Source organism: Heteronotia binoei, chromosome 9 (genome assembly GCF_032191835.1).
Source record: "Heteronotia binoei isolate CCM8104 ecotype False Entrance Well chromosome 9, APGP_CSIRO_Hbin_v1, whole genome shotgun sequence".
In the NCBI taxonomy this organism is placed as follows: domain Eukaryota; kingdom Metazoa; phylum Chordata; class Lepidosauria; order Squamata; family Gekkonidae; genus Heteronotia; species Heteronotia binoei.
Window position 1 is genome coordinate 33546024 of NC_083231.1, and position 11164 is coordinate 33557187.

The 11164-nt window shown below is 39.1% G+C and overlaps 2 non-coding genes across 2 annotated transcripts; both read left to right on the forward strand.

The window, feature by feature from the left end:
• Positions 1-1153: 1153 nt before the first annotated feature.
• Positions 1154-1255, forward strand: LOC132577683 (U6 spliceosomal RNA). Its single transcript, XR_009555839.1, has one exon. It is a non-coding gene; the product is annotated as a U6 spliceosomal RNA (small nuclear RNA).
• Positions 1256-2991: 1736 nt separating this feature from the next.
• Positions 2992-3094, forward strand: LOC132577684 (U6 spliceosomal RNA). The gene has a single exon (XR_009555840.1). It is a non-coding gene; the product is annotated as a U6 spliceosomal RNA (small nuclear RNA).
• Positions 3095-11164: the final 8070 nt, after the last annotated feature.

An 11164-nucleotide genomic window follows, 5' to 3' on the forward strand; every position in this document is an offset into this window, starting at 1 on the left:
GGTGTGTGCATGTGTCTGTCTGTTTGTCTTTCTCTCTTGGAGGTGGAATGATCTTCACAAACCAGACCTCATCCCTAGCTGAATCTATGAACCAGTGTTGAGAAGATCACTTGCCTATTACCACACCACATCCTCTTTCATGAATTCTGGATTCCCAGAAATATTTCAGATGTTTGTGACTTAATACATGCATAGAAACCTAAAATATATTGGATTCATCGCATGGAAGAAGTGAGGAGGTAGTGATAATCAGCTCTTTATTAGATACCTTATAGTATAGGGCTGCACTATAAGACTGAAGAACTGGGCCACAGGCCCCTTACATACATTTCAAGGTCCCTACTCTAATATGCCATTGGATCATTCAAAATAGCCAGAGGATCGTGATTGGAGCAGGGCAACAGGTATTTGGTTCCTGCTTCCCATTGTTCCCAAGTCCCCAAGCTCAGTCCTTATGACACCAATGAGCCAGGCAGGAACACACACAAATAGTCTTCACTTTGGTCTGCATACACATCAGAACCCAAGTTTTGTGTGTAGTTGTGGGCAGGGGCAGTTTGCAGCATTAAAATAGCCCTGGAGCAAGCTAGGCCCAAATGGCACCTGCAGGGCTGGCAAAATGGCAGGATCTTTTAGATTCGAACCCAGGGCATGGTGGCAATAAGTTTGCCCATCAAGCTGCCCCATGCTTCTTTTTTATACTGCCCTCCAATGTAATCAGATGAATCTGAATAATTGTCACAAGGCAGCAGGTGAATTCACGAACCCTCTACCATAGCTGTTACGATCTCCACAGGGATAATCCTTAGTGTATTCAACCTTCTTCCTATAAGGTTATTTATTAATATTTGGATTTGCCCTTAGAGGTTTGGCTAGTCAATAATTTCACAGCATGGTTTCTGCAGCATTCTTAACTTAGAAGGAAAAAACAACAACTGCTTTTAAGTTATATATGTGCTAGGAAAGAGGAAGCAACTGTCTATATCACTGGATTTGCTGGAGAATTGAAATGTGCCTGTTGGCAACCACAGTTGGACTCCAGAGAGGCCTGAGAAGTGCTTTAAGTCTCCCCTCGCTCCTCTTTGTTTTTACAAATAATTCTCTGTGAATTTAAGAGTTCCATCCTAAGCAGAGTTACACCACTGAACTCTGCTTGCTTCAGCAGCACATATACTAAATTGAAACAATACAGAGAAGATTAGCATGGCTACTGCACAAGGATGACACGCAAATTTATGAAGCATTCCATATTTTTTGTAAGTATGTTTTATGATTGGTCAAATGACCAGGCTTTTATTGAGCAGGAACACACAGGAGCGCATTTCCGACTGGCTTGGTGTCAGGGGGTGTGACTTAATATGCAAATAAGTTCATGCTGGGCTTTTTCTACAGAAAAGCCCTGCAGATGACCATAATATAGAATGGCAGACAGACAGACTGAGGCCATTGAATTCACTGTGCTTAGAAGGGTATAACTCTGCTTAGGTTTGCACTGCCTGCCATATTATTTTGCAAGTTAACAAACAGAAACATAAAAAAAAAATGTTACTCTTTGCCATCAGGAGCAAAAAAACAAACAGTGACCTACTAGAATTTGAGAGTTCTTAGTCAGCAGACTATAGGGATATTGTGGGAAGAGAAAAAGGGAGCATATCTGCTTGTTTCAAATATGTTATTTATACAGAAAAGGTCAGCTGAAGAAAAGAATATACAAATAGTCACCTAGATAGTGTTTACTCAGATGTAAATAGGCTTGTATGAAATTGGTTGCTAAGGAAGCACAGAAGGGGACAAGATTTGTATCATTTCTCTGAGGTTCTCAGACTAGCATTTTAGCTTCACAGCTACCCTGTGAGGAAGATTAGACTGGGGCATAGGTTGGATTTACATATTATAGCCTTGATTAATCTTCTCTTTCTGTTAGCTATTTCCCACAAGTGCAGGGCATATAGGGTTGCCAACTTTCAGGTGACAGCTGGAGATCTCCAGGAATTTCAAATGGTCTCTAGATGATATAAGTTTCCCTGGAGAAAATGGCTGCTTTGGAAATTGGTGGTATTATATCCTGCAGAAGTCTCTCCCCTCCCCAAACCCTACCCTAGGCTGCACCCCAAATCTCCAGGTATTTCCCAACCCAGAGCTGGCACCCCTATTTATAGGGTTGCCAATCCCCAGGTGGGGGCAGGGGATCTCCCAGTTTGGAGACCCTCCCCCCGCTTCAGGGTCATCAGAAAGCGGGGAAGGGGAGGGAAATGTCTGCTGGGAACTCTATTATTCCCTATGGAGATTTATTCCCATAGAAAATCATGGAGAATTGATCTGCGGGTATCTGGGGCTCTGGGGGGGATGCTTTTTGGGGTAGAGGCACCAAATTTTCAGTATAGCATCTAGTGCCTCTCCCCAAAATACCCCCCAAGTTTCAAAAAGATTGGACCAGGGGGTCCAATTCTATGAGCCCCAAAAGAAGGTGTCCATATCCTTCATTATTTCCTATGGAAGGAAGGCATTGAAAAGGTGTGCGGTCTTTTTAAATGTGATGGCCAGAACTCCCTTTGGAGTTCAATTATGCTTGTCACAGCCTTGATCTTGGCTCCACCCCTAATGTCTCCTGGCTCCACCCCCAAAGTCTCCTGGCTCTACCCCCAAAGTCCCCAGATATTTCTTGAATTGGACTTGGCAACCCTACCTATTTACCTTCCAGCTTTTAACCAGTCTAAAACCAGTATATATGACAAGGTCTATCTGAAGCAACTTGAAGCAATAGAGTGCTATGAATTCTGTATCTGAATTTTTAAAAACTCCCCTCACTGAACTGCTAAGCAAGCATGAGAATTGGCATGAAACCAGTTTACACATAAACTAGCATAACTGTCAGTTACATTTATAGTGCAAATGCCCAGTCTGTTTATCTTAAACCTTATCCAGAAGGCTATTGAAGACTTCATTAAAGATAGAAGAATGCTGGTTTGTCTTTTTTCATGGTTCCTGAAGGAACATTAGCAGCACATATACTAAAATTGGAACGATACAGAGAAGATTAGCATGGCCCCTGCACAAGGATGACACACAAATTCGTGTCTGTCAATAAAGACAAAAGGCAAAAAAAAAAAAAGTGATGACTTGGCCTTGCCTTGATGGGGGAACATTTGTGGATGAGCTGCTCCTAATATTGCTTAAAACTTTTGTTATGGGCTGGGGGGGGGGGGGGGTTGAATCTGAATGTGGCTTATTAAAGCTGATTAATTTGATTTGGCACTAGATATGGTCATTGGGATATATTTGTTAACCTTCCCTTTGTTCTGGCAGGTTATAAGAGTTGCTTAAGCTCGGAGACCTTGTCAAACTTCATGGAAACCCACTTAGAAGTAGTGGGGTCAGGAGAAGAAAATTTAGAATAAACATAAAATAAATTTTAGGGATACTACTCAATTTCATATCTTTGCTTTAAAATTACCCATTTAAATTTTGTTTGTTCAAATGAAACATGCCTGTTTCCTGTTTCATTTCTAATTACTGCATTCTTCAATACATTTTTTTACTTAGTTATATATATCTCATCCTAAACATATACCCAAAGTGCAGAGCAAAAAATATGCACAAGTAGGCCATCCATAACTCAGGGAAATGTTTGTACACACCCAGATGAACCCCCAAATTGAGAAAGTCCAAAGTTCAAAGCACTGAAGCTTTTTTAAAGGAACGCACCCAAAATCCAAACACACACCCACACTGACCAAGATCTCATGCAGTTATTACAACCAGGATCAGCAGAGAGGAAGGGGAGAAAGCAGGAACAGGAGGAGGAAAATGTAGCGGAAAGGGCAGGAATGAGGCACTGAGGCGAGATGATAAGGAGTGTGGTGGTGAAGACAGTAATGTAGGAGCAATGCAAGCAGCAAGGTGAGGGAATGCTAGTAGTGCAAGGACCATTATGGGAGTTTGGAACAGACAGTGCGCAGTATGGCCTTTCCACTCCCAGCTCCCTCACTCAGCCACCACTGATGGTGAGCATGAGGTCTTCCCTTGGTGCAAAAAACCTGCAAAACCTACTAGGTTTCCTTCTCCAAGCCTCCCCAGAGTCAGCTAGCTAAAAGGGATGGGTGGAGAGTAGTTTTAGAGGAGAACGCTACTCTTGTCTGCTTTCTCCTACAAACCTCCACCATCAGCTAGCTGATCAAGTATTGTGCTGAAAGCATGTGCAGGTAGATTATTGGAAATGTAACTGAAGGAATAGAACTTGACTTATTGTTGAAGAATTAAGGCTCAGTCATCTGCCTATGCTAAACATATGCTATTTCAATTTCTGCAGTAGTAGTAGTAGTAAGTTTCTGTAATTAAAACTTTGGTTCTGTTTCCCAGGAGACTTTAGGATGCTTTTGGTACAGATACCACTGTACGTGTCTTTTTGCCTCACATGACTTTTGGCTTTGGGAATGTTTATATAATATCAAAATTTAAACAGAGTATCAGAACCTAGTTTCTTGGACTCTTAGCCACCCTAGCTCTTCCTGAGTTTCCTTGACCTTCTTGGCTCTAAGATATAGAAAGAAAACAGCTGAGTTTTGTTGTATACATCAGAAATGTGTGTCAGATGCTCATCACAGAATTGATTGACAGTTACATTAGCTCCTATGGATGGGAAAAGGTATTTTATATGTGAATTCTTGCTCCTTGTTGTTCTGGCCAACTACCATGTGTTATGGGACTTAACAGAATAATCAGGATATATTCTTTATAAAATTACAGTGCACTCTTATTGGGTATTCAAGCAACCTACCAGATGTTTTAATGAATTTACATTTGGGATTGAAATTAAATAAATAAGAGGGTTTTTAGAGCAACTGTCTTCGGGCACATTCACACACACTAAATAATGTGCTTTGCAACTGGATTTTTACTGTGTAAGAATAGCAACATCCACTTGCAAATGAGCACAATGAAGTTGGGAGGGCATGAAAAAGTTCCTGCACTCCTCATTTCCCCAACACTTACACATGGTTAAATAAACTTTTAAAGCTTCCATTAGGGCTGTGCATTATGAAATTCCTGAGGTGAAGATATACACGGAATAACTGGTTTGGATCATTACCATGAATTTCTGGAATGGAAACGAAAATATGGGATCACACAAAATGCTCCTGGAATATTTTTTTTAAATTGCTGGTCAGTTTAAGAGCAGGAAAATGAAATGAACACAGACAGGGTTTCCCCCACTTCAATATTGTGGCTGCCAGAACCCTCCAACTAGGCTGCTGCTGGACCACCATTTTAGGAATCCGTAGAGAGAAATGTGACTGCAGAGAATCACCTACTTTGTGAGTCTTTAAAATCATATCCCTTTCTTCAAGCTGCTTGACATTTAGGGGTCTTTAGATTACCCAGAGGACTGTGTTCTGTGGAAATTTAGTGTCCTTATCATTATAAACATCTGCCCCAGATCCTTGCATACATTCCACATTGAAATAAAGGTCCCAATCTCTGGAATCTGGAACCTCTTTGAAACCCAAACTGGTAATGGCACAACTGAAAATAAGCAATCACATTGAAAATTCCCTCCCCCCCAAAGCTCAGATCTAAAATTATAGAAACATTTTTTGGCTTACACCCCTAGCTTCCATTAGCATCTTGTTTGGTTTCTTTACTAATACACATTCCAAAAAAAGGCTTTAAACATTCAACAAATGACCATATAAGTTTTTTTTCCACACCCTGCCATCTTCGATCCTTTCCTAAAAAGGGCAGCAGTAAAAATTGCAAATACAAACTCACAAACAATAATTAAGATTTTAATATTTAGGTCACACTTTAATGGGTTTAAATGGTTGCTGTCATGTTCAATATATGTGAGTGTTTGGCAATGTTTTCAATGTGCAGGATTCACATTGTTCATCATAATATAATCATATTTTATTGAGTTCAAGGAATTAATTTTTCATGTTAAGAAAATGAAATCTAGATCCAGAGAAAACGACAGGAAAAGGTTGCAGGAAAATGTATTCTGCCTAACAAAGGCCTCAGTGGACAACACAGAGACAAAAATTAGATGAAATTCTTCTGGAATTATTTTGTACATGGTGTTATTTTAGGACGGTTCCCCAAAGAGAAATCCATATTTTACATAGTCTAAGACCACTTGCAGGGCAGCCTTTAACATCTTTCAAAATTCATGTACACATCAAATATAGGCAGTCTAGGGATGTGTGCGCACGATACTTTATTCATGTGGATTAAAAATGGCTGAGTGGCCTGGAGCTCGGAAAAAGCCATGGAAGAAATACAGTTTCAAAATTAACTGTCTGAAAGGGATCCTTTTGTGCCTAATTCTAAGTAGAGACTTGCCTGTCAGATGGCATGCAAACCCAAAAATACAGGAGGTGTGCAAGATGAGCAGCTTGGCAGATGATTCATTGAAGTAATGAAGAATGTGTAAGTCTGCATAATGAGGACCTCTGGCAGCTGTGCTCCTAATACAGATACCACTGGAAGGTCAGTATGAGTGAAAGTGAGTTCTATGTACAGCCCACAAGTCTACTTGAAAATGTCATGTGGCTCCCTGTACTACTGAATACATAGATAGGGAGGAAACTGCAGTGGGAGGTCAAATGCAGTGTCAGAAGAGATATGGAAGGTTAGCTATCTCCCTTGTGTTGGATTCTTTAGTTTGTTTTCTTCTCTTATATTTTAAGTTCTGTTACATCCTATTCAACAGCATTAAGATCAGATGTAAACTGGATTTCTCATGATTTGCTTGGCTGACCTGATGCGGTGTGGTAGATACAAGACCACTGCTGAAATCCTTATATTGTTTATTTATAACACTTATAGCTTGTTTTTCTCCCATTCAAACCAGCTAAAATTTTGTTTGATAAAAAATTCATTGCAAGTAAACAAAAACAGAGCAAAGCTTTGGTAGGGGGATTTTTTGGTTTAGCCTATTTTGCATGGTTACTGGAAGGATAAAAAGGGGGGGGGGGAGAGACTTTGTCCATCACCCCAAGCATCTTGTTGGACAGGCAAAACTAAAATGTTATAATAGATGAGAACGCCATGGTAGGAATGTTTGCTGATCAATGGGCATATATTCAGAACATGCAGAATAATGAAATTGCCCCAGGTAACCATTCAAAGAAGACACAAGCCAACAGCTTGGGTTTAACTAGCTTATTTAATTAATTAAATTGATCTGCATCATATTTAAATATGCTAACATATTTAAATATACTAACATATTTAAATATGTCTGTGACTACATATTCTGAATACATGCTCATCACTCAGATTAGGATGAGAGAGACTGATTGTTCCAAAGTCATCTAATGAACTTCATGGCAGACTGGCGGTCTGAACCTCGGTTTCTCAGGGCTTTTTTTGTATCAGGAACTCCTTTGCATATTAGGCCGCACACCCCTGATGTAGCCAAACCCCCAAGAGCTTACAGGGCTCTTAATACAAGGCCTACTGTAAATTCTTGGAGAATTGCACGGGTGTGTGACCTAATAGGCAAAGGAGTTCCTGCTACCAAACAAAAAAGAAGAAGCCCTGGATACTAGTCCAACAAATAGCACACTGTGCTGGCTGGCTCTTTTGATTATATATGAACAATGAACCCAATTTCACTTGAGCTGTCTCTCTCTCTTTTGGTCACTTATGCTCTCACCAACATATGCCTCTTTACCAGGTTTGACTGCATGAACAATCTAGTTGCTTTTTTGAAGGGCAAAAGGGGATGGGCAAAGAAAGTATTGGAACACTTGGCAGTAAAATAGGAGAAGGAGTTATATGGATCTTCTTTTAGCAACAAGTCTGTAAACCTTTATGGAGATATGTTAGGCAGACAGATGCTGAAATAAAAAAACCCTTTTTGCTTTATTCTGTTTCGAAGAGACTGCAGAAAAAAGTGTATAAAATAAAGGAAGTGGCTGGTGCAATTTGAACAGTAAACTCCATGCATATCCAGTGATTTTTTTTTTTTAATGCTAAAGAGGGGAAAACCCAGATGGTGCAATCAGTTATGTTTGTATATATTCAAATAAACGTGCTACAGAAAAAGGTGGGAGAGAAGCTTATATTTAAACAAGAAAAATAGCATGTTTAGAACTAAAGCATGGGAAGCGTTTTGGGTGCAGTCTCACAGCTGTGGGATGATTCAGAGCCCATATTTTTATATCTGGGTCTCCAAGGATGAAAAGAACCTGACTGTGCAGAGCATACATAACACAAGTTGAACTACTAATACAAAGCCACTGAAATATTCATTTGGAAAGATGCATAGATGAGGTTTATTTTCACACTAAAGCCTGAATACTGTATTTGGGAATGGATTTCTTGTTTTGTCTCCTTCCCCTTCTGGTGTTTGGATAAGGACTAAAAAAGCTACAATAAGAAGGTGGTTCTGTGGTACTGATTAGTACAGATCCTTTTTTTGTTTCTTCCTTTGCATCTTAATTTTTATCTTCCCTCTTCTTTTTCTATCCTTTATTATTTTTGAAAACTTTACTTCAATTGCAGTGTAGTTGTTAATTTAATGTTTTAACAAAAATGATCAAGCATTATAAAAAAAAATGCACAGTATTGCTGACTATTGTGCACTTATGGAATAGCAGTGCTTGTTTAGCCACTGGCCTTCGCATATGTTTCAAAACGGACAGTGCAGAATTTTTGTTTCTCTGGGAATGGTGGGAAACCTGCTGTTTAAATGACCATATATGGGGCATACATTTTAAAATAAAATTTCAATTAAATGATGCGTTCTGTGGGAAGAACGGATGATTTCTGGTTTTGAAGGGTGATAGTTACCCAAGTGAACTAATATTTATCCAATTGCAATAATGGATGTACTGATTTTGTCAGATTGGGGGCTCTGATAAAGAAATCCAGTTAAAGCCCATTCTGAGATCCCATAATCCTGGATGCAATGTCTTTTATTTAATGTGAAAAGGTAATCTGAACATGGCAGATACTTAAGAGGATGCAGTGACTTTTCTTCCAACTAGGGGAGTGGCAATCACCCCGTCTCCTTTCCCCAACTTCTCTTTTTAATTCTTTGCACAATCTCTTTCATAATATTCTCAAACTCATTCCATTTCTGTCAGTGCAATTCTAAATCAATAGGTTTACAAAAGGGTAACTCTGTTTAGGATTGCACTGTGTGTTTCCTTACAAGACTAACCATGTGTATGTAATTGGGACTTTTTTTCTTCCGGGAAAGCAGATTAAACAATTTTCATTTACTAGGAAATTAAAACAAATATTCTTATTGGAGCTACTTGTCCAGGCAGTATTAGATCTACAATCCAGAAACTCATACCAGTATACAGGGAGGCAGGGAAACTAGAAAGCATTTAAGTTGCTGATGACTTTTTTTTTTTTTTAGGATTGCCTGACATGGCTCAGTGGTAGAGCATCTGCTTGGTTTAATCCCCAGCATCTCCAGTTAAAAAAAAAAAAAAAAATCCAGTGGTAAATGATGTGAAAGTCTTCTACCAGAGACTCTGGAGAGCTGCCACCAGTCTGAGTAGACAATACTGACCTTGATGGACCAAGGTGATGCAGTATAAGGCAGCTTCATGTGTTCATGTTTTAAGCTTGCTGTTCTTTATCAGTGGTGCTTTTCTCTTCCAAGCTTTTTCACAGGAAAAGAATGTTAAAAAATAACTTGTTTGCTATAAAAAGAGATAAAAATGAAAAAAAAAAACTCTTTAACATCAGCAAGACTGAAATACATCGATAGGTTCTCTAAAAATAAAACAAATCTCCTTAGCATCTCTGGGTTACTTTTCTCTTCCTTAGGTACAAGTTGAAATGACAAACCTATTTAGGTGTACTTCATTTTGCTTTTTTGTCAGTCTCTTACCCCCCGCAATACTGCAGCATTCTCAGCATTACTCTGGCTTCTACCTATTTTGCCCTTGGCTTGGGCAGCTGAAAGAAGTTCAGGCTTCTTTTGATCTTTCAAACACCTGGGGAAAGTTCTTCTTTTGAAGTGTACTATAGATAATTTTTAATTAAAGTTGCTTTCAGTTGCTGGTTGGATGCAACTGGCAGATTCCTCAGTTGAGAGACAGGCTTGTCATTGCTGCACAGATCCAGATGTGAAAGACTATACATTAAGAAATTCCTGCACAGAGCACTGGCATACTTGGAATACAAGTCCATTTTTGCCACATTACACTTAGTGAATGGTGATTGTTTATTTTGCCAAAATTTATGAACAGTGGAATGATTGTGCAAAGATAATATCATTTGGCATCCAAAACGAAAACCAATTTTTTATAAATATAAAGTTAATTGGGGCAGTTCATCAAATATTTTTATTAAAATACTGTTTTCACATCACAACCCAGTACACCACTTCCTTGATATCTTTCTGTTGGGTAATAAAGGAGTGGGACCCACACAAACAAAAAGGTTTTGATGGGTGTAAACAGGATTCACAGTGGAGTTTTCTCCTACAGGATGTCCTGGTTTTTCCCACACATTTTAATATAAATGGCAGACAGACGAATCAGTGCTGGCTCAGTAGCCAGTCTTGACCCCATCCTATCCTTCGGACAGACTGTGTGTATGAAGGGAAACTGGATGCGAAATATACAAGTGTAAGCCAATTAGTGTTCTTCATAACCAGGTCTTCCTGCACATTCTCAGAATTATTTTTTCCCCTGTGCTCATTTGTAGAGAGCAAATGATTAATTGGAACAGAAAAACATGTATATTTTCAGAGTTGCCTCACCAATAAAATAATGTTACATCAGTATTCAGTATATACGCTAGCTAAGTTCAAGAAGAATTGGTTTTTTACTGTAAGCCAGGATAGCTGTGCTGACAGTCAGTGTCTTCATCTCCACATAGGTATCTTTGGAATGTATCTGCCTAGACAATAATCCTAAGAAAGGAAGGAAAGGAAACTTGCTTCACATTTTCTTCATGTGGAGATGTAAAGTAGAAACTCACATTACAACATTTGGCACAAAAGATTCAAGTGGACAGAACTTATTGTTGCTTCTATTGGGTGCAGCCGCCCTAGAACTGATGTCATTGAAAATTGCCTGAACCCCCAAATGTCATTTGTTTCTTTTCATACTTTAAGAGCTTATAATTGTTTTCTTTAATCAGAATTAAAGTTATTGTCCATCTGTTGTTTTTACTGGTTTCCCTTATGGTGCGT